This window comes from Triturus cristatus, chromosome 6 (genome assembly GCF_964204655.1).
Source record: "Triturus cristatus chromosome 6, aTriCri1.1, whole genome shotgun sequence".
Classification (NCBI taxonomy): Eukaryota; Metazoa; Chordata; class Amphibia; order Caudata; family Salamandridae; genus Triturus; species Triturus cristatus.
Genome location: NC_140589.1, coordinates 488,616,284 through 488,638,940, shown reverse-complemented (window position 1 = coordinate 488,638,940; position 22,657 = coordinate 488,616,284). Strand labels below are relative to the sequence as shown.

General features: G+C 38.0%; 1 long non-coding RNA gene across 1 annotated transcript in view; it reads left to right on the top strand.

The window, feature by feature from the left end:
• Positions 1–22,657, top strand: part of LOC146817317 (uncharacterized) — a 348,140-nt gene that overhangs the window by 114,890 nt on the left and 210,593 nt on the right. The window contains exons 2-3 of the long non-coding RNA XR_014962530.1: positions 5,057–5,198; positions 16,943–17,205. This is a non-coding gene — a long non-coding RNA (uncharacterized LOC146817317). The remainder of the gene's footprint in view (positions 1–5,056; positions 5,199–16,942; positions 17,206–22,657) is intronic.

Sequence of the window (22,657 nt, the reverse complement as noted above, 5' to 3'; positions counted from 1 at the left end):
CAATGGATGGGAAAGACCTAGCAATAGACCAATCTATAGTAGGGGAGGAAAGAAACACCAAAGAATATGGTTTTTTTTTTTATCAGAAGCCAAAGAGAGGACAACAATACAATGGGAACTTGGGGAGGGGACAACAAACTCGGGGTCCTCCACCACAGGAATATCTGAGGACATGGAACCAGACATATTAACACCAAGCAGAGCACCATTAATAAATCTATCAAGCAAGGATTTTAGCATACAGGAGATTAGGGTTTTAGAAAAAGGTTTTAGTTTTGTTCCCTCGATACAGGTCAATAGATTCAAACTGGGGAAGGATTTACGTTCCTTTTTCAGAAAGGTATGACTTTAAAGATTTTCTGAAGGTCGTCCTTCCAGAGAATCCGTTAGTGCATCTGGTCTTAAACCCAAATCCTCTTATGCCCCCTCTTTGGCACAAGTAGGGAAGAATATAAAGTTATTCGAAAAAACAGTGGAAATTGGTATACAAAGTGTCCTTTCAGGGCAAAACCAGTCCTATTCTCAGAACATAAGTAAGACCGAAAGGGAGGCTATTCAGACTCTCAAATATGACTTTAATCTTACCATCAAACCCACAGATAAGGGTGGAGGGGTGGTCCTCTTTTACTCCTTGGATTATGAAAAGTGGATTTTGAGCCTTTTGGAGGGTGAAGAACACGATGAACAGGTTCAGAGAGATGCACTTACTAGCCTGTCTAATGATTGTTTACAACTACTTACAGAAGCAAGAGACAATAACTTTATATGTGAGGAAGAATGCAGGTTTTCAAATAACACCCAGCCAAGAATCCCCGCAATCTATGGTCTTCCAAAATTTCACAAAAATCGCACCCATGATATCAAATGTGAGCAGTATTGACTCACTTCTTGAGTAAATATATTGATTGTTTCCTATGTCCAATAGTGAGTGGTCTTAAGTCTTACGTGAGAGATTTCTCTCATATAATTTCACTGCTGGAGGGAAAATCCTTTAATAGAGTGACTCGGTGTCTAGTTGCCCTGGAAATTTAGGGGTCCATTGGTATGGCGGGCGGGCCGTCCGCCAAATTTCTGCCGGTAGGCAATCATCCCGATTGCCTACCGGGTGGAAAAGGCCCATAATATGCCCATAATATGGTGGCGGTGCCTTGCAGGCACTGCCATCCATATTAGCATGAGGAATTTTCAATGCCTTTCCATGGTGGAGACTCTGCCATGGAAAGGCATGAGGTTTTCGCTTCGGGGGCCTGTTGCTGGCCCCCAGGGGGGTCGGGCTGCAGTTGGGGGGTACCTATGGTACCCCCCAACATTGGCATGGACAAGATGGCAGGCACCGTGCGGTGCCTGTCACGTTGTGCACGCGAATGCACAACATGCATATAATGCATTATGGCGAGTGCTGCTTACAGCACCGCCCGCCGCAATGCAATATACCATGGTGGTGGCATTCTAACTGCCATTGTGGGACCGCCACACCTCTTGCTGGCGGTCCCGTTTGCAGTTGCGGTGGCGGGCAGACTTTGTAATGGACCCCTTAGTCTCTCTATACGAATATCCCTGTGGATGACACAATAGAAATGATACAGGTTCTGGTGACTGCTCTGGACGTGGACGGAGCCAATAAGGATTTAATTGTAGACTGCCTCAATGATCCTTAAAAATAATATTTCCCTTTCTAAACATCAGCTCTACAGACAAAAGAAAGGGACCAGCATGGGGGCCACTTAAGCACCAAGTCTGGCCTGTCTCTATGTGGGCAAATTTAAAGTAAGCATATCTATAATGAGTTGGCCTCTTTTTATGAGAATGTACCGGGCTGATACCACTACATTGATGACATTTTCTGTATTTGGGAAGGCAGTATGAACATTTGACTGACCCAGCCTAATCTGGGGGACCCACACCTAAAATTCACGTCCCAATGAAGTAGATCCAGGGTTTGTTTTTTTAGATATATATCAATAAAAGACGAAGATGGTGCTCTAATGGTGGAGTTATATACAAAACAGACAGATAAGATTACATTACTTCACTATTCGAGTTTTCATCCAAAATCCCAGAAGGATAATATTCCATTCAGTCAGTTTCTTCGCCTTCGAAGAAATTGTTCAAAGATTGAAGATTTCTATAAACACTCAGAGGTATTGAAAACAAAATTTAAGGAGAGAGGTTACCCTAAGAAATTGATCCCACATTCTTTTAAACGGGCCAGATTTGATGATAGGGACTCCATTATTAATAGAAACAGAAGAGAGAAAAAAGAAACAATCAATTGTTTTTTCTTAGCCAATTTTCGAATATTAGTAAGGTCTCAATCCACCTAATTGTAGGTTTTAAACTGTTCCAAAATGGCACTTCTATTTGTTGCGAGAAAAGGCTTAGGTGATCGGTAGTTAAGCTCTTACATCGTTTATGTAAGCTGAAAAGCAGTGATAGGCTGATTTGCGGTCACGTGCGGTGCAGGCGGATGGGTTTAAAATCAGTACTCTCAAACCCGCGGTTTAAATGTAGTTGCAGTCCCCGTGTGGTATCATGTTAAAGAAGGTAAGAACTGACATTAGAGCTGGTGGTTTATATTATTTAGATTTTCTAACTCGAAGTAGTTCTAGACGCTCACTCTGTATTTAAGGTGTACCTCAATATCGTGGGAGGACTCTGTTGTTAAAACGAAGCGTCGGTAAGCACCTTTTTTTGTATATTCATAGAAGACTTTAAGGCACTGGAAGTGTATATTCCTGACATAGAGGGGTTTAAATATGATTAAATCAAATATTTGCGATAACATGAAATGAAAGACTCTATTGTAAAGGACATAGGGTAAAGTGATTTAGTCAGTCAATATATCTGTCAGGTTTTAATATAGATATATTTGTTTGGAGTACTGGAATCTTGATTTAATAATCCCGAAAGCAGAAGGGACGAGGTAACTGACCTGTGAGGACCGTGACCATCTGTAAGTTCGTGGGAAAATCATAGTCTAACAGACCGTTGAGATATGGAAGAGAGGTATGTATTAGTCTTAAAAATGGATAGTAGGCACGACCCTATTCAAAATATCCATTTGGATACTTAGGGGTATTGTTTTTAATGTTACAGGTACTGACCCCTCCTTTTGTATCGCTACTGGCACAGGGTGTCATCTATGAAATATACATTTAACCATTTCCCATAGTCTGGGCCTGTAGTGTTTTGGTGATATCTATGATGCCCTACCAATAAATGATATGGTTCTTTTGTAGATTTTAAACTTTTTATTGGGACACTGGACCAGAGAAATTAGGTCACACGTATCCAAAAAGCCTTAGAGTACGTAGAAAATACTCAGGAGCTTGCATTGTTCAGAAACAAACCTGGAAATGTTTTACACCTAATGAATTCTCCACACCTGGGTGGTACGAGAATATGGGTCTGAGTGTAGTAGTATGATTCTGCTTGTTTCTGGTTATGACTGTATCATCAGAATATAAATGACTTTTATTGAAATTAGAAATTTAGAAAAATTCTAATGTTTGATTTATGTTTTTGCATTTTTTTTTGTCTCTGAGTTTGCGTAATGTATATAATACAATTGATAGCTGGGAGATATCAACATTCCTGAAGAAGGTGGTTTTAATAGACTGCTACCAACCGAAACGCGTCGATGCCTTTAATGTATAGACACTAGATCGCTAGGATATCTGCGACTTAATGAAAACAATAATGCAAAGCATTTCAACTTTGCCAGATAATCATGTGTCTGTACAATGATATGAACATTTTTGTCTTCTGCTCTCTCCCGCTTTTGTGCAGAAAAATTGTGAAATAGTACGTGCCTGTTATTTATTTCTCTTGTGATACATTATATGTATTCTTATGTTCCGTTTTTATGTATAACAATTGATTGTGTATAATGTATGCAAACAATTTCTCAAGCTTTTTAAACACAAATATGTTTTAATTGAATTGTTTTTATGATACTAATAAATATTGCTGCAAGAATTTGAGATATTGTACATTTATGCACTGATGATGCGGTATGGACATATTGTGTGGATGTAAATGATCTGATTGATTCTGCCAAAGAGGATTTCTGTTTCTTGACTTAAGTGTAGTTGTAACATCACCTGAAGTAAGGGGCTGTTCTGCAGTACTGCAGAACAGCACTATACCTCAGCTGATGTCACAACTACAACAAAGTTTAACAAGTGGTGGTATTGATGTAGGATTGCTGATGAGAGGTAGGAAGCCAAGCTCCAACTGATGGCTTAAATCCAGGGTTGTTTTCTGATTCAAACGGAAATGTCTGGGTGACATCTGGATCTTCCATGGTGTTAAGGTCTAGAAATGTGCTGCACACTTGAGCCTGGCATCTCCTCCCTCTCCATGGGTACCTATGTGAGGAGTAACACAAAAATGTTTTTTGGTCACAGTGTGCAGCATAGTATACGTTAAGAGTAAGACAAAAGTCTTGTGTCTGAACATCAATGCTAAATGAAGCAGCACACATTTTACATCATCATTGTCAAATCTTGAACATCCTCTAGGTTGCCTTCACAGGTCTGTAACAGAACTGTGCACATCATCAATTCTGAAATTGTATATTGCCACTATAGTGTGGGTAGCATAACAGTTCATGTTAAATACCACCAATCGCGGTGTACATTGTGCTGTGCACATTTTGCCTATGTGCACAGTAATGCACAGCACAGATACAATTTTGTACTGGACATGACATGGGAACAGGGCATTTCAAATGTAAAAATATTTACCCTCATTTGCAGTGCTAGTGAAACACTTAACTGTCAACAGTACAATTTTCCCAACCACTAACATGGCGGATGCCTGACCTAACGAATTGGAAATGTCAAACGTATGCAGCTTGCAGAAGTCAACAACACGGTAGGCGGTTGCATGCACGGCGAACAAAGCAAGAGGTTAACGTTGGGGATAGTGATGGTTGTGGCCCAATAGCTGTGTGCGCCGACGCTGAAGCATGTGGCATACATATACGCGGCTGTTGAAGAAATAGCTCACTTGCATCCTGACACTGCTGCTATCACAACCTCCTCATTTTTAGCTGCTGTTCGCCACCTCTGGGAGCAACCATGGGACAAACTGCAGGGAAGATGCCCACTGCCTTCACTCCAGAGGAGCTGGATGCCCTGGTAAATTAGGTCCTTCCATTGTATGTGCATCTGTATGGCCCATCAGAGGAACAGGTAAGTTTCACAAATAGATATTCAACTCTATTTCACTGCTTCCTTTCTATTCCCAGAAGCTACAATGTGTGTGCCTCTGAGCATCAGAGTGCAAGCATTATGTTAATTGCATACATTGTGTGGCTCCATGTAATGGAATATGGGACCGTGGACTTTGTAGAGAGAAGTCAACCTCCGGAATGTATGATAAGGGTGATTTCTACTTGTGTTACATGCACATCTCTATGCAGGGCTCAAGTTCATAGTAGCAATGCAAAATATATTCCTAGGCAATCAATATTGATACAAATATCACACACTGAATGTATTGATGTATAACCAAAAAATAGACAAAATTACTGTTAATGAGAGCCAGTGTACCATGTAGTAATGACATTTTTTTTATCTTTATTATCAATAACAATTAGTATTTTATTTAAAAAAGCATAGAACTAATACACTATGCGACATTTAAAAAGAAACATGTTTTCTTAAAAATATAAAAAAGTTTGACAAATTATTAACAAATTATACACTGTATAATTCAAATATAATGACAAAAAACTTCAATAAACACAATCTTGAGTGAAAAGATAAAAAAGTGAAAGACAAATACAAACATTCAACATTAAGAATTCATAAGAATAGAATTGCGGCAATGAATTGTCTTCGACGCGCGTTTCGGCGCACTAGCGCCTTCGTCAGGAAAGCCACACAAATTTCCTGAAAATGAAAGGTACACTGGCTTAACAATAATATAACATCATTTCGAAAATAACAAGATTAGCTATAAAATTAGCTATAACATTGGCTATAAAATTAGCTCTTCCAAGAATAGCGAAAACAAACTAAAGATATGTGTGCAAAATAATGGAGTAGAGAAAGATTAAAGAAAAAAGAAAAAAGAGAGGATAGAATTGGAACTGAAATACACGTACTATTCGGAAATGCAACCAATGTAGGCATAATATAAAGAGATGGGTGAAAGGAAGATATATACCCCGTGATGATAAAAGGACCAAATGATTCAAGAAGAACAAATGATTCAAGAAGAACAAGAAAATCCCAAGAGGAGATATTTTAGATCTGATGTGAAAAAGATAACACCCAAGAATTGGAAATCAAAACATATAGCCTAAAGGAGAAACTTACTCGTAACAGTAGTTAAAGCAAAAAGGATTTTCGGAAGCTGATGCTTGTTAATTGAATGTTCACTGAGGGAAAAAGAAACATGGATAAAGAAGAAGAGGGTTTATTTTTGTTGAATATTAACGATAATAGATAGTTGATGTCTAAAGTCTGCACATAGTTACCTAATGATTAATAATATTCCGAACCGATTATCTTCGGCAAGCATGACTTTTTTTCGGACTGCAAATGATAAAATTATTAAATCAAAAACCTAATATTGTAGTAGTTGACAAGAGTTTTTTAGTCACGAGAAGGGGGGTGCTATACTGTTCAGGGACTCCTAATGTCTTTACATTAACAAAAGAATTCAGTAGAGCTCACCTAGTGATACAGGTCCTTCATGGGGAGAGTGCGCGCCTTTTGCACTGATATATGGGCGTTTTATCTTCTTTGCCACCAAATTACGGTCTGCAGATGGTAAAGTAGAGGCGACATGGTATCATTATGATGTTACGGTAGATGGCAGGAGTTTAATAGCACGAAAGGGAGTACTATACTATAACGAGGCCTCTAATGTATTTGCGGTAACAAAGGGATACAATAAAACTCACCTAATGATGAAAGACCTTCAGGGGAAAGGACGCGCCTCAACGTGCTCTTTTCTTTTACGGAGCGTTATTCTCCATATGTGTGAGTCAGCGTTGAATTAGGCGTTTAAATCAGTACGGCGGTACGTCGCTCTGTCATGTGGTCGAGACGTGCCGATGAAATTACGTCTAAAAAGAACGCAATAAGTGACGACAACCATAATGATGTGGTTGGCTCCTAAAGTGTCTCATAGGAACGGGACTTTTTTCTAAATCAAATAAAACTTTATTGTTTGGATATCGCTATTTAGCCAGCCTGGCACTGATTGTATGTAGTAAATCAGTACATAGAATATCTCGTTTATGTTTACTACCTAGAAATTATTATATACCAAGGAATGGAAATCACTATTGTAATCTATTTCTTTTGGTGTAAACTTTATTCATAAGAATCCTGGGAAGATTAAACCTACCAGCAACAGCTGTAAATACATGCACATTCTGAAAAGATTAGTGAACTCAGTATGTAATAAGTGGAACAAGAATTGGATGGTCCATATCAGATGGCTGTAGATACATGCACATTCTGAAAAGATTAGTGAACTCAGTATGCAATCAGTGGAACAGGAATTGAATAGTCCATATCAGATGGCATTCTCCCAAGGCAATTCATTATTAAGGCCGCAATGGAATGTATTCAGGACAAAAATCCAAAAAACCTCCCTTTTTTTACGTACCTTACAACCACCGCTGCTCTCTGAAATGTGGATTTTCTCTAAAATCCACCATTTAATTTCTTCTGGTTTATGTCCTACGTCTAAATAGTGTTTAACTAAAGGCGCGGACATTTTCGCTTTGCGGATAGCAGAACGATGTTCAGCTATACGGATATGGGCAGCTCTGGATGTTTCACCAACATAGCCAAGATTGCATGGACACAAAATGAGATAAATCACATTTTGTGTTTTGCAATTCCATAGTTGTGGTGCTTGGATCTTATAGCCATTATGTATTAGGATTTCACCTTCCGAAACCTGATCACATGATTTGCATGTAGAGCATCTCACAGTACCTCTAATAGGTTTCAAGCCATCTATGGTTTTTTGAATAAAAGGAGTGTCAGATTTAAACCTTGAATGCACGATCATATCTTTTAGATTTTTATTCCTCCTGTGAGCGAATAAAGGTTTGGCTATCTTCTTTTCTACTTCCGGACGACTATTTAAAATATGCCAATTGGCATTGATTATTTGTTTCACAGTGGCATTTAAGGTGGAGTGTCTAGTAATGCAGACTAATTGATCTTTCTTTCTACGTGTGTTGTTAGTAAGGAGATGATCCCTATCATAATAGCGGGCTCGTTTGTAGGATTCTCTAATTAATCTCCGTGGATAACCACGGAGTAAAAATGTTTCTTTCTTTTTTTCTGCTTGAATGTCAAAGTCCGACAAGTTTGTACAATTGCGGCGCACCCTTAAAAATTGGGAAAACGGGATACTATCTTTCTGTGATCGCGGGTGGAAGCTGTCAAAATGAAGGAGAGTGTTTTTAGCCGTTGGTTTGGTAAATAACTCTACTTGTAGTTTTCCCGAGTTGTGTTTGATAAAGATATCTAGGAATTCCACCTGTTGTGTGCTACTGTGAGCTGTAAATTTAAGATTTGTATCAGCCAAGTTTATCCACAACAAAAATTCACCAAGAGTGTCTTCCCCATCGGTCCAGATAAAGAAGATGTCATCAATATATCTGGACCAATGGGAAACCGACTCAAAAAAGGGGGCCACTTCATTGTAGATATATTTTTTCTCAAACAGAGCCATATAAATATTGGCTATTGTGGGAGCAACCGAAGCTCCCATACTAACTCCTTTAGTCTGGCGATATAATTGTTGGTCGAACTCAAACGTATTTTCTGTGAGGACTGTCCATAGACATTTGGTGAAAAAAGGTTTGGAACAGGGGATCTTGTATTCATCAATAAACCAAAGGACTGACTCCAGTGCTTCTTTTTGAGGTATATTACTATACAAAGATTCTACATCTAGGGTCACTAAAATGTCTGTGGCTGGATTAAAATGAAGATCTTCTACTTTGTTAATGATGTCACGTGTATCATGCACGAATGAAGGGATCTGACAAACAGATGGTCTAATTTTATTGTCTAGGAATTTCGACAGTGGTTCTGTGACTGAACCGATTGTGGACACAATGGGTCTATACGGGGGGTCATGTATACTTTTATGTGTCTTGGGAATTCCATAGATGCAAGGTGTCTTTCTATCTGAATGATTTAAAAATTCAAATTCTTTTTTACTAATGTGGCCTGCCTCTAATGCGGCCCTAGTATATATAGATATTTCTTGTATTACTTTAGTCATGGGATTGGATGTTATTTTTGTATAGAATTTTTGGTCATTTAGCATTGCTTGCATCTTTGATTTGTAATTATCTGTATCAGTAATCACAATTCCTCCACCCTTATCACAACTTTTTACTATAATGTCCTTGTTATTGGCTAATGTTTTTAAAGATTGGAATTCTTCCTTATTTAGGTTGTACAAGGGTTTAGGAATGAATCGGGTTGCTTGATCCAAGCGTTTCAAAACCACATGTTCAAAAATAGCAACCTCAGGACCAATTTGGTCCAAAGATGGAAGAAAAGTGGAGGGTAGTGATAATTCTTGTACAGTGTTCAAATTTTGAGAAGAATCTCTTTCCTCATTGAAAAACTTTTTCAATCTAATTTTTCGAAAAACGAAAACATGTCTTGATATAATTCAAATTTATTAACGGAAGCATGAGGAACAAAGGATAGTCCTTTAGATAACACTGTGTTAGTTACTGGATCTAAAGTATGTGATGATAGATTAAAAATGGGGATAGTTTCTTTTATCTCCAGTATTGTTTGTTGCGAGTCTCTAGGAATTGTTGAGGGTCTGATTGATGGTGGTAGTTCTGATAGGTTTCTCTGGACTGTGGTTGGAATCTCACTCTCTGACGTCCTCTGTTGTTCCCACGTTGTCCTAAAAAAGGCTTACGTGTGGTTTGATTCGAAGGGTTATATCTACCGTCTGATTCATAATAATTTGGGTTGCTTTCTCCTTCTGAATCAGAAGTATCAGAGAAGGTCATAACTTTTTGACTCTTCGATGTGTTTTCATTTATGTATTGGTTAGATTTATAAAAATGTTCTCCAAGATATGGATAAGTTCTTTCTATAGAGTAGAACCGTTTGTCTTTTGTCAGTTTTTCTGTTTTACGTTTATTTAAATATTCGGCAAACGATGCTAACTCTTTTTCAGATTCCTCCAATTTCTTTTTTGCATCTTCTACACTATTAGATTTCTTAATTTTATCCTCTAGTTCCAAAAGTTCAAGTTTGAGAGATGCCACTAATTCTTTTTCTGTCTCTATTATTAGGATCATTAGATCTCTTGAGCATCTACTTGCAATCATACTCCATTTCTCTAAAAAGGGTTTATGTTGAAAGAAGAGGCCGGGAATATTGCGAACGCGGAGCCCTTGGGGAATAACTCCAGCTCTAAGATATTCTATCATAAATTCCCCATGAGCTTCCATCCTTTTTATTTTTTCTTTAAATTGGATACTGTTAGGATGTCATCATTGTTTTGAATACTAATGTTTGTGCTGCTGCTAAAGGTGTTGCTACTACCAACAAGTGCAGCGAAGTCTTCATCTGAAAAACCGAAAGTTCTAAGTTTATCCATAGTAGCTTTATGGTATAGATCTGCACGCACTTTGTAGAGATATTGATTATGACAGAAGAAAGAGAGATGCAAGTCGAAACGAACGGAATAAGTGAAATGCTTCTAGTGGAGAGATTGAAAAGGGCAAAGATAGAAATAGGGGGAAGAGCTAATTTTTTACAATATGAGAATGATACATATAATGAGAAAACACAACACAGTCCCACACAGACAAGCTGTGGGTAAATTCTTTGAAAGTATCAAGGACCCCCTGTAAGATATTTAGGTCGATTCCTAGGACAGGGTAACAGAGACAATGCAAAATATATTCCTAGGCAATCAATATTGATACAAATATCACACACTGAATGTATTGATGTATAACCAAAACATAGACAAAATTACTGTTAATGAGAGCCAGTGTACCATGTAGTAATGAAATTTTTTTTATTTTTATTATCAATAACAATTAGTATTTTATTTAAAAAAGCATAGAACTAATACACTATGCGACATTTAAAAAGAAACATGTTTTCTTAAAAATATAAAAAAGTTTGACAAATTATTAACAAATTATACACTGTATAATTCAAATATAATGACAAAAAACTTCAATAAACACAATCTTGAGTGAAAAGATAATAAAGTGAAAGACAAATACAAACATTCAACATTAAGAATTCATAAGAATAGAATTGCGGCAATGAATTGTCTTTGACGCGCGTTTCGGCGCACTAGCGCCTTCGTCAGGAAAGCCACACAAATTTCCTGAAAATGAAAGGTACACTGGCTTAACAATAATATAACATCATTTCGAAAATAACAAGATTAGCTATAAAATTAGCTATAACATTGGCTATAAAATTAGCTCTTCCAAGAATAGCGAAAACAAACTAAAGATATGTGTGCAAACTAATGGAGTAGAGAAAGATTAAAGAAAAAAGAAAAAAGAGAGGATAGAATTGGAACTGAAATACACGTACTATTCGGAAATGCAACCAATGTAGGCATAATATAAAGAGATGGGTGAAAGGAAGATATATACCCCGTGATGATAAAAGGACCAAATGATTCAAGAAGAACAAATGATTCAAGAAGAACAAGAAAATCCCAAGAGGAGATATTTTAGATCTGATGTGAAAAAGATAACACCCAAGAATTGGAAATCAAAACATATAGCCAAAAGGAGAAAAAGGATTTTCGGAAGCTGATGCTTGTTAATTGAATGTTCACTGAGGGAAAAAGAAACAGGGATAAGGAAGAAGAGGGTTTATTTTTGTTGAATATTAACGATGATAGATAGTTGATGTCTAAAGTCTGCACATAGTTACCTAATGATTAATACTATTCCGAACCGGTTATCTTCGGCAAGCACGACTTTTTTTCCCCAAAATGAGGCACCGATAAGGCAGGGAGAAAGACCAATAACTTCTAAAGAAAATATACAATTATATGCAAGTAGTTAGAATGATAAAATCTTCTACAAATTAGTGTCTAGTTCGTATTAGGCTGGAAAGATAGGAGGTATTACCTACCTAATTCTAATCGAGTAGAATGTAGAATTAAAATCCTTGTTATTCTATATTGTTTTTTACACTGATATATGGACGTATTATCTTCTTTTCCAACAGATAACGGACTGCAAATGATAAAATTATTAAATCAAAAACCTAATATGGTAGTAGTTGACAAGAGTTTTTTAGTCACGAGAAGGGGGGTGCTATACTGTTCAGGGACTCCTAATGTCTTTACATTAACAAAAGAATTCAGTAGAGCTCACCTAGTGATACAGGTCCTTCATGGGGAGAGTGCGCGCCTTTTGCACTGATATATGGGCGTTTTATCTTCTTTGCCACCAAATTACGGTCTGCAGATGGTAAAGTAGAGGCGACATGGTATCATTATGATGTGACGGTAGATGGCAGGAGTTTAATAGCACGAAAGGGAGTACTATACTATAACGAGGCCTCTAATGTATTTGCGGTAACAAAGGGATACAATAAAACTCACCTAATGATGAAAGACCTTCAGGGGAAAGGACGCGCCTCAACGTGCTCTTTTCTTTTACGGAGCATTATTCTCCATATGTGTGAGTCAGCGTTGAATTAGGCGTTTAAATCAGTACGGCGGTACGTCGCTCTGTCATGTGGTCGAGACTTGCCGATGAAATTACGTCTAAAAAGAACGCAATAAGTGACGACAACCATAATGATGTGGTTGGCTCCTAAAGTGTCTCATAGGAATGGGACTTTTTTCTAAATCAAATAAAACTTTATTGTTTGGATATCGCTATTTAGCCAGCCTGGCACTGATTGTATGTAGTAAATCAGTACATAGAATATCTCGTTTATGTTTACTACCTAGAAATTATTATATACCAAGGAATGGAAATCACTATTGTAATCTATTTCTTTTGGTGTAAACTTTATTCATAAGAATCCTGGGAAGATTAAACCTACCAGCAACAGCTGTAAATACATGCACATTCTGAAAAGATTAGTGAACTCAGTATGTAATAAGTGGAACAAGAATTGGATGGTCCATATCAGATGGCTGTAGATACATGCACATTCTGAAAAGATTAGTGAACTCAGTATGCAATCAGTGGAACAGGAATTGAATAGTCCATATCAGATGACATTCTCCCAAGGCAATTCATTATTAAGGCCGCAATGGAATGTATTCAGGACAAAAATCAAAAAAACCTCCCTTTTTTTACGTACCTTACAACCACCGCTGCTCTCTGAAATGTGGATTTTCTCTAAAATCCGCCATTTAATTTCTTCTGGTTTATGTCCTACGTCTAAATAGTGTTTAACTAAAGGCGCGGACATTTTTGCTTTGCGGATAGCAGAACGATGTTCAGCTATACGGATATGGGCAGCTCTGGATGTTTCACCAACATAGCCAAGATTGCATGGACACAAAATGAGATAAATCACATTTTGTGTTTTGTAATTCCATAGTTGTGGTGCTTGGATCTTATAGCCATTATGTATTAGGATTTCACCTTCCGAAACCTGATCACATGATTTGCATGTAGAGCATCTCACAGTACCTCTAATAGGTTTCAAGCCATCTATGGTTTTTTGAATAAAAGGAGTGTCAGATTTAAACCTTGAATGCACGATCATATCTTTTAGATTTTTATTCCTCCTGTGAGCGAATAAAGGTTTGGCTATCTTCTTTTCTACTTCCGGATGACTATTTAAAATATGCCAATTGGCATTGATTATTTGTTTCACAGTGGCATTTAAGGTGGAGTGTCTAGTAATGCAGACTAATTGATCTTTCTTTCTACGTGTGTTGTTAGTAAGGAGATGATCCCTATCATAATAGCGGGCTCGTTTGTAGGATTCTCTAATTAATCTCCGTGGATAACCACGGAGTAAAAAGAATGGAGAATGCCATCTGATATGGACTATTCAATTCCTGTTCCACTGATTGCATACTGAGTTCACTAATCTTTTCAGAATGTGCATGTATCTACAGCCATCTGGTAGGTCAACTACTACAATATTAGGTTTTTGATTTAATAATTTTATCATTTGCAGTCCGTTATCTGTTGGAAAAGAAGATAATACGTCCATATATCAGTGTAAAAAACAATATAGAATAACAAGGATTTTAATTCTACATTCTACTCGATTAGAATTAGGTAGGTAATACCTCCTATCTTTCCAGCCTAATACGAACTAGACACTAATTTGTAGAAGATTTTATCATTCTAACTACTTGCATATAATTGTATATTTTCTTTAGAAGTTATTGGTCTTTCTCCCTGCCTTATCGGTGCCTCATTTTGGGAAAAAAAAGTCGTGCTTGCCGAAGATAATCGGTTCGGAATAGTATTAATCATTAGGTAACTATGTGCAGACTTTAGACATCAACTATCTATTATCGTTAATATTCAACAAAAATAAACCCTCGTCTTCCTTATCCCTGTTTCTTTTTCCCTCAGTGAACATTCAATTAACAAGCATCAGCTTCCGAAAATCCTTTTTGCTTTAACTACTGTTACAAGTAAGTTTCTCCTTTAGGCTATATGTTTTGATTTCCAATTCTTGGGTGTTATCTTTTTCACATCAGATCTAAAATATCTCCTCTTGGGATTTTCTTGTTCTTCTTGAATCATTTGTTCTTCTTGAATCATTTGGTCCTTTTATCATCACGGGGTATATATCTTCCTTTCACCCATCTCTTTATATTATGCCTACATTGGTTGCATTTCCGAATAGTACGTGTATTTCAGGTCCAATTCTATCCTCTCTTTTTTCTTTTTTCTTTAATCTTTCTCTACTCCATTAGTTTGCACACATATCTTTAGTTTGTTTTCGCTATTCTTGGAAGAGCTAATTTTATAGCCAATGTTATAGCTAATTTTATAGCTAATCTTGTTATTTTCGAAATGATGTTATGTTATTGTTAAGCCAGTGTACCTTTCATTTTCAGGAAATTTGTGTGGCTTTCCTGACGAAGGCGCTAGTGCGCCGAAACGCGCGTCGAAGACAATTCATTGCCGCAATTCTATTCTTATGAATTCTTAATGTTGAATGTTTGTATTTGTCTTTCACTTTTTTATCTTTTCACTCAAGATTGTGTTTATTGAAGTTTTTTGTCATTATATTTGAATTATACAGTGTATAATTTGTTAATAATTTGTCAAACTTTTTTATATTTTTAAGAAAACTTGTTTCTTTTTAAATGTCGCATAGTGTATTAGTTCTATGCTTTTTTAAATAAAATACTAATTGTTATTGATAATAAAGATAAAAAAAATTTCAATACTACATGGTACACTGGCTCTCATTAACAGTAATTTTGTCTATTTTTTGGTTATACATCAATACATTCAGTGTGTGATATTTGTATCAATATTGATTGCCTAGGAATATATTTTGCATTGTCTCTGTTACCCTGTCCTAGGAATCGACCTAAATATCTTACAGGGGGTCCTTGATACTTTAAAAAAAAAATCAAGTTCATAGTAGCTACAATTAGTTCTCAAATCACTTCATGGCATATGTGCATTTTTATGTACAGGCTACACAATGAGCCATGTCTATAAACTGTTATAAGCATTTGATGAAGATGTTAGCCAAGTGTACCTTCCCACAGATCACTCACATCACATCAGACATTTTAAAACAGTTGTCTGAGAAGTAGATATACATCACAGACCCCTTCAGAGTGTCACACAACTGTATGTTCACATATTAAATGGGCAGAAGTTTCCCTTTTCTGTATAGAATTGGTGGAAATGTGAGGTTTATGTGGGCTAAGAAGACTCAGCTTGCAGAGAGCAAGGCCTGACATTTATATGTGGACAGTCTTGGCCATGGCCCAGCCTGAGCCAGAGTTAATGTGGTAGGACAGCTGATGCACAGGGTAATGTCCTTGCAGACCTGCTGATCCATGGATATTCCCAGATAAAGATATGTCCCACCAGTAACCCTGATAGCTGTTACATGGAAAATATGAGGCATAGTGACTGAGGTGATCCCCATAACTGATATTTCTTTCTATTGACCCACAGTTTCAATGTATGTCTGTTGCTAACGACTGTCCTCTAACTCACACAGGTCTGTTGACACTTTTCAAATAATGATGCTTCCACTGTACAAGCCTATTGTACATCTGAGGCATGAACATTGTAGATAGTGGGTTACTTTTGAAATAAATTTAGTAAAGTGAATCATCTGCTTGACTACAATATTCCATTTCACACACTACATACATTAGTATGTGGATTGTCATCCCTGTTACAGTCTCATATGGCAAGCAGTGTGTCCTGTAATGGCAGTACAAACAACAGCAACTTATTATGACTTACTAGGATATTCAACAAGTTGTTCACATGTCAATACAGCCCCCAGAGAGGTAGGTCTCAGTGTCACACATTCCAGACCTTACCTTGTGACAGTAGTCTTAGGAAGTTGTGTATACTATGGTGCTTTCCCTATGGACCATATGCATCAATGCAACTTGACCTGGCAGGAAAGGTGTCTGGAAAGACATGCACAGGTAGTTTACCCTTCAGTAGGTAAAAATGTTGTGGTGTGTGTCATGGTACCTCACTTCATATTCCATGTAGGATGGGCCTGGCCTACATGATGTTAGTAGGCTGCCTCAGTCACCGTAGGTCATGACGAGGGTTGAGGTTAGTAATCATATGACCACAAAAGTGTGTATCTATGCTTTAGTTGTGCTTAGCAAGTAACATGGACACATGCAATATGTTGAAGGTTTCTGCTAGATATCAACATAATGTGTATCATGCTGACGGTTATCCTCAAACTCCCAGTCAAAATCTGTTTCTACATCTATTGCATCCATACAGGTCAACGCTCATCAGCGGAAGGCCATTTGGACAGCCATCGCCCAGAAGGTGCAGACCCTGGGAGTCTATATCCGGTGTAGTGCCCACTGATGAAAGCGATCCTGCAGTGCTGAACCCCGAAGATCATAGAGGTCCAGCTGGGGAAGTCCTCCCAATGTGGAAGGGGCTTGTGCCAGACCCTGACCCCCCGATGGCCCACATACTGACAATGGCCTACCCGCACCTTCCTTGGCAGTTTAGTGCCCAACAGCAGCAACAAGGAGGTGAGTCCTGGCCAGAGCCATACATGTCATATTGCCAAGTGTAAGTGTTACTGACAGGCATTTGACCAACCATATTGGTGGTGGCCTATGTGCCACACACAAGATGTGTCATTGTAAGTGTAAGTGAGGTAGTAGGTGCATGCTCCTGTGCTGTGCCTATTGTCTTTCTGACGGGGAAGACAGTAGAGTTCTGTCCACATCCAATTCTCTCCTTTTGAGCAGATACCTGGCTGAGTGAGGTGAGTAATTATTTCATGTTCTCAGTAAATCTTGATGACAATTTTACCACATAGGCAACTGGTATTCCTTGTGTGAGGAGTAATGTACCCTGACTACTGTCTCTCATTTTTTGGTGGCGCTATTGCATGTGACATGACATAGACTTGACAGTACATGCAGTGACTGTACAACAGTTTCCATTGGTAAGTACTGGTTATAGAGTAACATGACAGTGCAAACATCACTGGAACCATCAGCATTAGTGCCTACAGGTTGGGAAGTATGCATTTGCCAGTTAATGTTTTATCTGCAATAGTGGTTCTATAAACTCAATCACTGATTGGTGTCATGCATGAGGAAGTGAGATGTAGAACTGTGGGAATGCTGTGTGAGTGTCTACACTGATCCTTACAAGGCAATCTGAGTATGCACTACCAAAGAGTGGTGTGATGTGCCTGCCTATTGGTAATCTAGTGAGCCAACATCTTCATGCCATAGATGTTCATATACACCAAAAAGCTTCAAAGCTGCATTGGCTTGTGGATATACAATCAATGACTGGTGTCATCACCTGTACGAAGCAGGATTGGGGATCTTAGCCCTGCTTCAGTATGGTCGACAGGTCTATGGTACTTTCAGAGTTTTTCTCATTGGTGAGTGGGTATATGCTTTATTTAACCTAGAGTGTGATGAAAAATGTTGATGTACAAGAACATGCTGGTGTATTATTTAAAATACGTGAAAAGTTAACATTCACATATAAAAGCAATCTCTATTTCCTTATTATATGCGGGTTGTGGACCTCTATAATAACCACATGAGTATCTGCTCAACCGTAGTAAGTTATAACAATGTCTGCTGCCATGGCAGTAGTCAAGGTGAAAGAGTGGCTATAGAACATAATTACAGTTGCTATTTAGTCATGGAAGATGACAACTGGCTTTTCCTTCGTTTGATTAGTTTGTTCAAAACAGATAAAGTGATCAATAGAAAGGAGAAATGTATGGCACCATGTTTACTTTCTCAATGCTGTATAGGTCATTGCAGGAAAGATAGAATCTATGAATCCATGTATGCTTCTACACAATCTGAGACACAGCATTTTAATCTAATTTACATTAAATCCATTCTATATATTTGCTTACAAAATAAATAACTCCATATTTGGTCTGCTTAAAATATGCAGTACGGATTCCTCTTGCATTCTTCTTGTTTTCAATTAATATGAAAGAGCAAGACACCAAAGGTTTAAGTGGGTTGTGGGAAGAATGATGATGTGACTGTGTATTATAAGCAATAAAATATCATCTGATGGACATTGAATGTATTCCACGATTGACCTTATGCACAATCTCAGCATTCAGCCTTGCTCCTCTCTGTGGTCACGAAACTCCTTGGGGACTTGCGATACCTACTTATTCATATATAACTAAAAAATAAGCAGTGGAGTTAAACAGCAAACACACACTACTTTCGATTGAAGCACTCATTTTGCTATAAAAAGTCCATTGTGGCACTGTTACTGTTTGATGTGAAATGAGTGCCTGTATACTAGAATTCTTGTAGAGTTCTAAATGCACAGCAGAGGAAGCAATTAATAAAAGTGTCATATCATAGCTTGGAGATTTGATGATAAAATTATAACTGATACTGAATAAGTCAATGTGCTATTTTATTTTAGAATATTCTTGAGTAAAAAGAATTGGGTCTGATGTAAAATAGTGGCATATGAGTAGATGTGACTTATTCTTGCAATATACTCAGCTTCCTCGTGAATCTCGTGAGAAAGGCAGTTGCACTGCTAGTTTACAACTGAAATCAGTAGTAAGCAAATGGTAAGTCGCAGCAAAAGCTGGGCAGTGTTTACCATACAAACACCCATGCAGAGTAAATAATCTTCCTATTGGTGACTTTTAGGTTGACTTGTCATAGTGTTCTTTTCCTTTTATTTCAATCAATCAGTTCTCTACTAAACGAGCACAATTAGCCCCGTTATGTGCTGCTCTAATTCACATACATACCCGAGCTCTTGGAGGCTGTTCAGCATATGCATCTGCAGAATGTCCATGGAATGCAAGCAGACAGATTTCTTCAATTAAGATGAGGCTTCTGAAAGACTATGAGGGACTGGCTACACACATCTACTGCTTTAGGATATCCACTGATCATACTGTTCCTTTTTTAGTAAGGATCCACCATGGAGTGTGGCGGATTTAAATGTAACAAAGCTGCACCTACCAAAAGAAACAGGGAACAATCACACCAGTTCTGGTCTGATATAAGGCTAATATTAAAAATATATTTGACAAGTGAGAAACTATGTAGATCCACCTCCCCTCAAATGGACACTCCAGACAGGGCTCACTTGGGCAGGACACAGAGAACTAAAGTGCAAGTAGAAGAGGGAGAATGCTGTAACAGACATGAAGGAGTGATAGCCACCTGGTAACCTAGAACCATAGTTGCAAAAGAGTCACACAATTCAAAGCAGAAAGACTGTGCAGCATAGCGGGAGAAGGAGAGAAAAGGAATGTGTTATATCTACAAACATATGATGCATTCCTGGTCTCTGCCTGTACTTGTACACAGAGTGCAGCCTTGCATCAACACAGGCAACTTGCGCCATAGTGCAAGGGTGCCTGCATTACATAAAGGATTGTTTTTGTGCAGAAATGGACATTGACCTATTTCTATGTGTGCATTAGAATGCTGCATACATAGAAAGAGGAAATAAAGATATTTCTTCTATTTACGCCTCACCTTGGAAGGCATAGCATTTTTATGCATTCCCAGGATTTACTAGAGTTAGAAATTCTGGAAATACACCAACAACCATGGTTGAACCAAAATGGGAACACTCACGCTCTACACATGGAACGCCGTCCCAGTGTGGAGTAATGCAAGGCAGCGACTTGTGCTGACTTGCATTACTCCAGATGTACTTTGTCACGCACAGCCATGCAAAGTGGCTATGCGTGGCATAGCAAATCTGACGTAAGGGCTTGGTTGCATTGTGTCACCTTGAATGATGCTCACGCACTGCAAGCTGTTGATGACTCTGGCCCCCAGTGCCTGAGGCTGCTTATGGAAGATGTTATAAACAGAATAATTGGGATGCCCTGAGGAGGGCTTCCACATATAACATTGGGGGAATGGCAGCAAAGCCTGAGACCAGAGGAAGATTGCTCAACCTTAATGGAGGATAAGTTATATACAGGCCCACAGGAATTATGCAGCAGGGGGGGACCAAATGATGTAGCATCATTTACTAACTTATAAAAAGACACATTATCCAACATAATGAAGCTTATTTTATGGCATTATTATTTCATCCATTATTCTTTTTTACACATTACCATTCTCCAGACAAAGGTTTCAAATATTAGTATCAACTTAACACTTAAATTGAACAATTAGCAACTGAAGAGTGACCAGTTAATATTTGCAGAAGAGACTGTCACAGCATGCAATGTGTGTGGCAGTGTTTTACTCCTTTTTGATCAGTTTAAATCGCAAACCTTTTTTTGTAAAATCTGCAAATTATGCAGCAGGTAATGGATTATGTGGCAAGTGTATAAAATCCATAACTATACAGAAAATGTCTCAGCTGCAAAGTCACATAACTCCAATGGCCAAGGATATAAATAGAACCACCGGGTTGAATTTACATTGGGGAAGTAGATAGCTAAGGTAGATACAGCTACTGTACCTGAGAAAATGTTATCACTTATCACCGACTGAGCTGCTTAAAAGGGGCTTTCCACATAGTAGTATATGACTAACTGATTTTCCACATTACCACCAATTTGCAGTTTGATCTTAATACCAGTGCCCCACAAATTGCAGAGAAAAATGAAAAAAATTAGGGGATACTTTGAGGGCAAAAAATAACAGTGTTGATGGTGCAGTTGCCCAAGTTGCTTGGTATAATATATCAATATAGCAAATAACTTTATTCTGTTTGTTTGTACAAAACCATCAAAGTATACAACAGGTAAAAACATTGTCAAGTCCCGATTTAAAAATGTAAAAACAAGTACATTTTCAAGTAGCTGATTAAAATTGGGTCAATAAAAATGGACAGTCAAACATACATCAGAATACGTTAAGAGACAGCTATGGGGCATGATTCCTGCCAAGAAGCATGCAGCTTGCTTATCCCCAAGGGAATAAGGGGAACGTTCCGAAAGTAAACAATACATAAAGTGCATATTTTACAAGATAATTAATAATACGGTACAATCTATAAAAAAAGCTTCTGTTTATCCAGAAGGCAAATAAGAAGCAACTGACAGAAAAAACTATCGGTTCAGATACATCTGATTTAAAAATTCTGTACGCAATCTGATGCTGCCTAACTCCTAGGTTGAGGCAGATTGGTCTTATCCACCTCCGGCGTATCTGTTGGTATCTGGGGCAGAAAAATAAAACGTGTTCTTCGGTTTCTCTGACAGTAGTACAGGCAGGACATAAATCCAGTACTAGGCCAACCGCCTCCTTTCCAGGAAATTTTAGGAGCAAATTGCCATATCTGAACCTCACATATAGGTTTTTTGCAAGAGGGGGAGAAATTCGGTCCAGAAAGGGTTTAAATGGTATGCATGACTTTACAGCTAAAAATATGGATGTTAACTGCCCACTGGTCAAATTGTTAGTAAAGTTATTGGCCACCACCTCCCAATATCTGGCTTTTAATCTCAATAAATCATCTCTTGTAGCCCTATCCGGATGTTCCCACAGGTCCTTCATACTCAATGACGTGCACAAGTCTGCAATATGTTTAAACCATGGTAAGCTTGTTGCACCATTGATCATCATAACCTCCCGTAGAGAATTTTGATAATTGGTAAGTTGGGGTTTTATCCATAGGCGCAACCAGTAGGTTAAGGGTTTCAGAGCAGCCAAATCCCCAATTTTTTTCAACCCAAGATCACAGAAAAGGGGAATACGAGGAGTTGTAATCGGTACCGAAATAAGGGATCTAACAAAAATGTTTTCGCAAGTTTTTAACTTATTGACGGTGGTGTAGCCCCAGATCTCAGCTCCATACAGGGCTCCGCTTTGGGCTTTTGCACGATAGATTTTCAGTGCTGGGGATAGGGGTTGAGTATAAGATTGTTTATGAAATTTTAATACAGATTTAGACCTTTGATTTAGGATTAGATAACTCTTGTTTAGCTGGTATTCCCAATTGAGTGACGCACTCAGCCCTATGCCTAGATGATCAACGTTT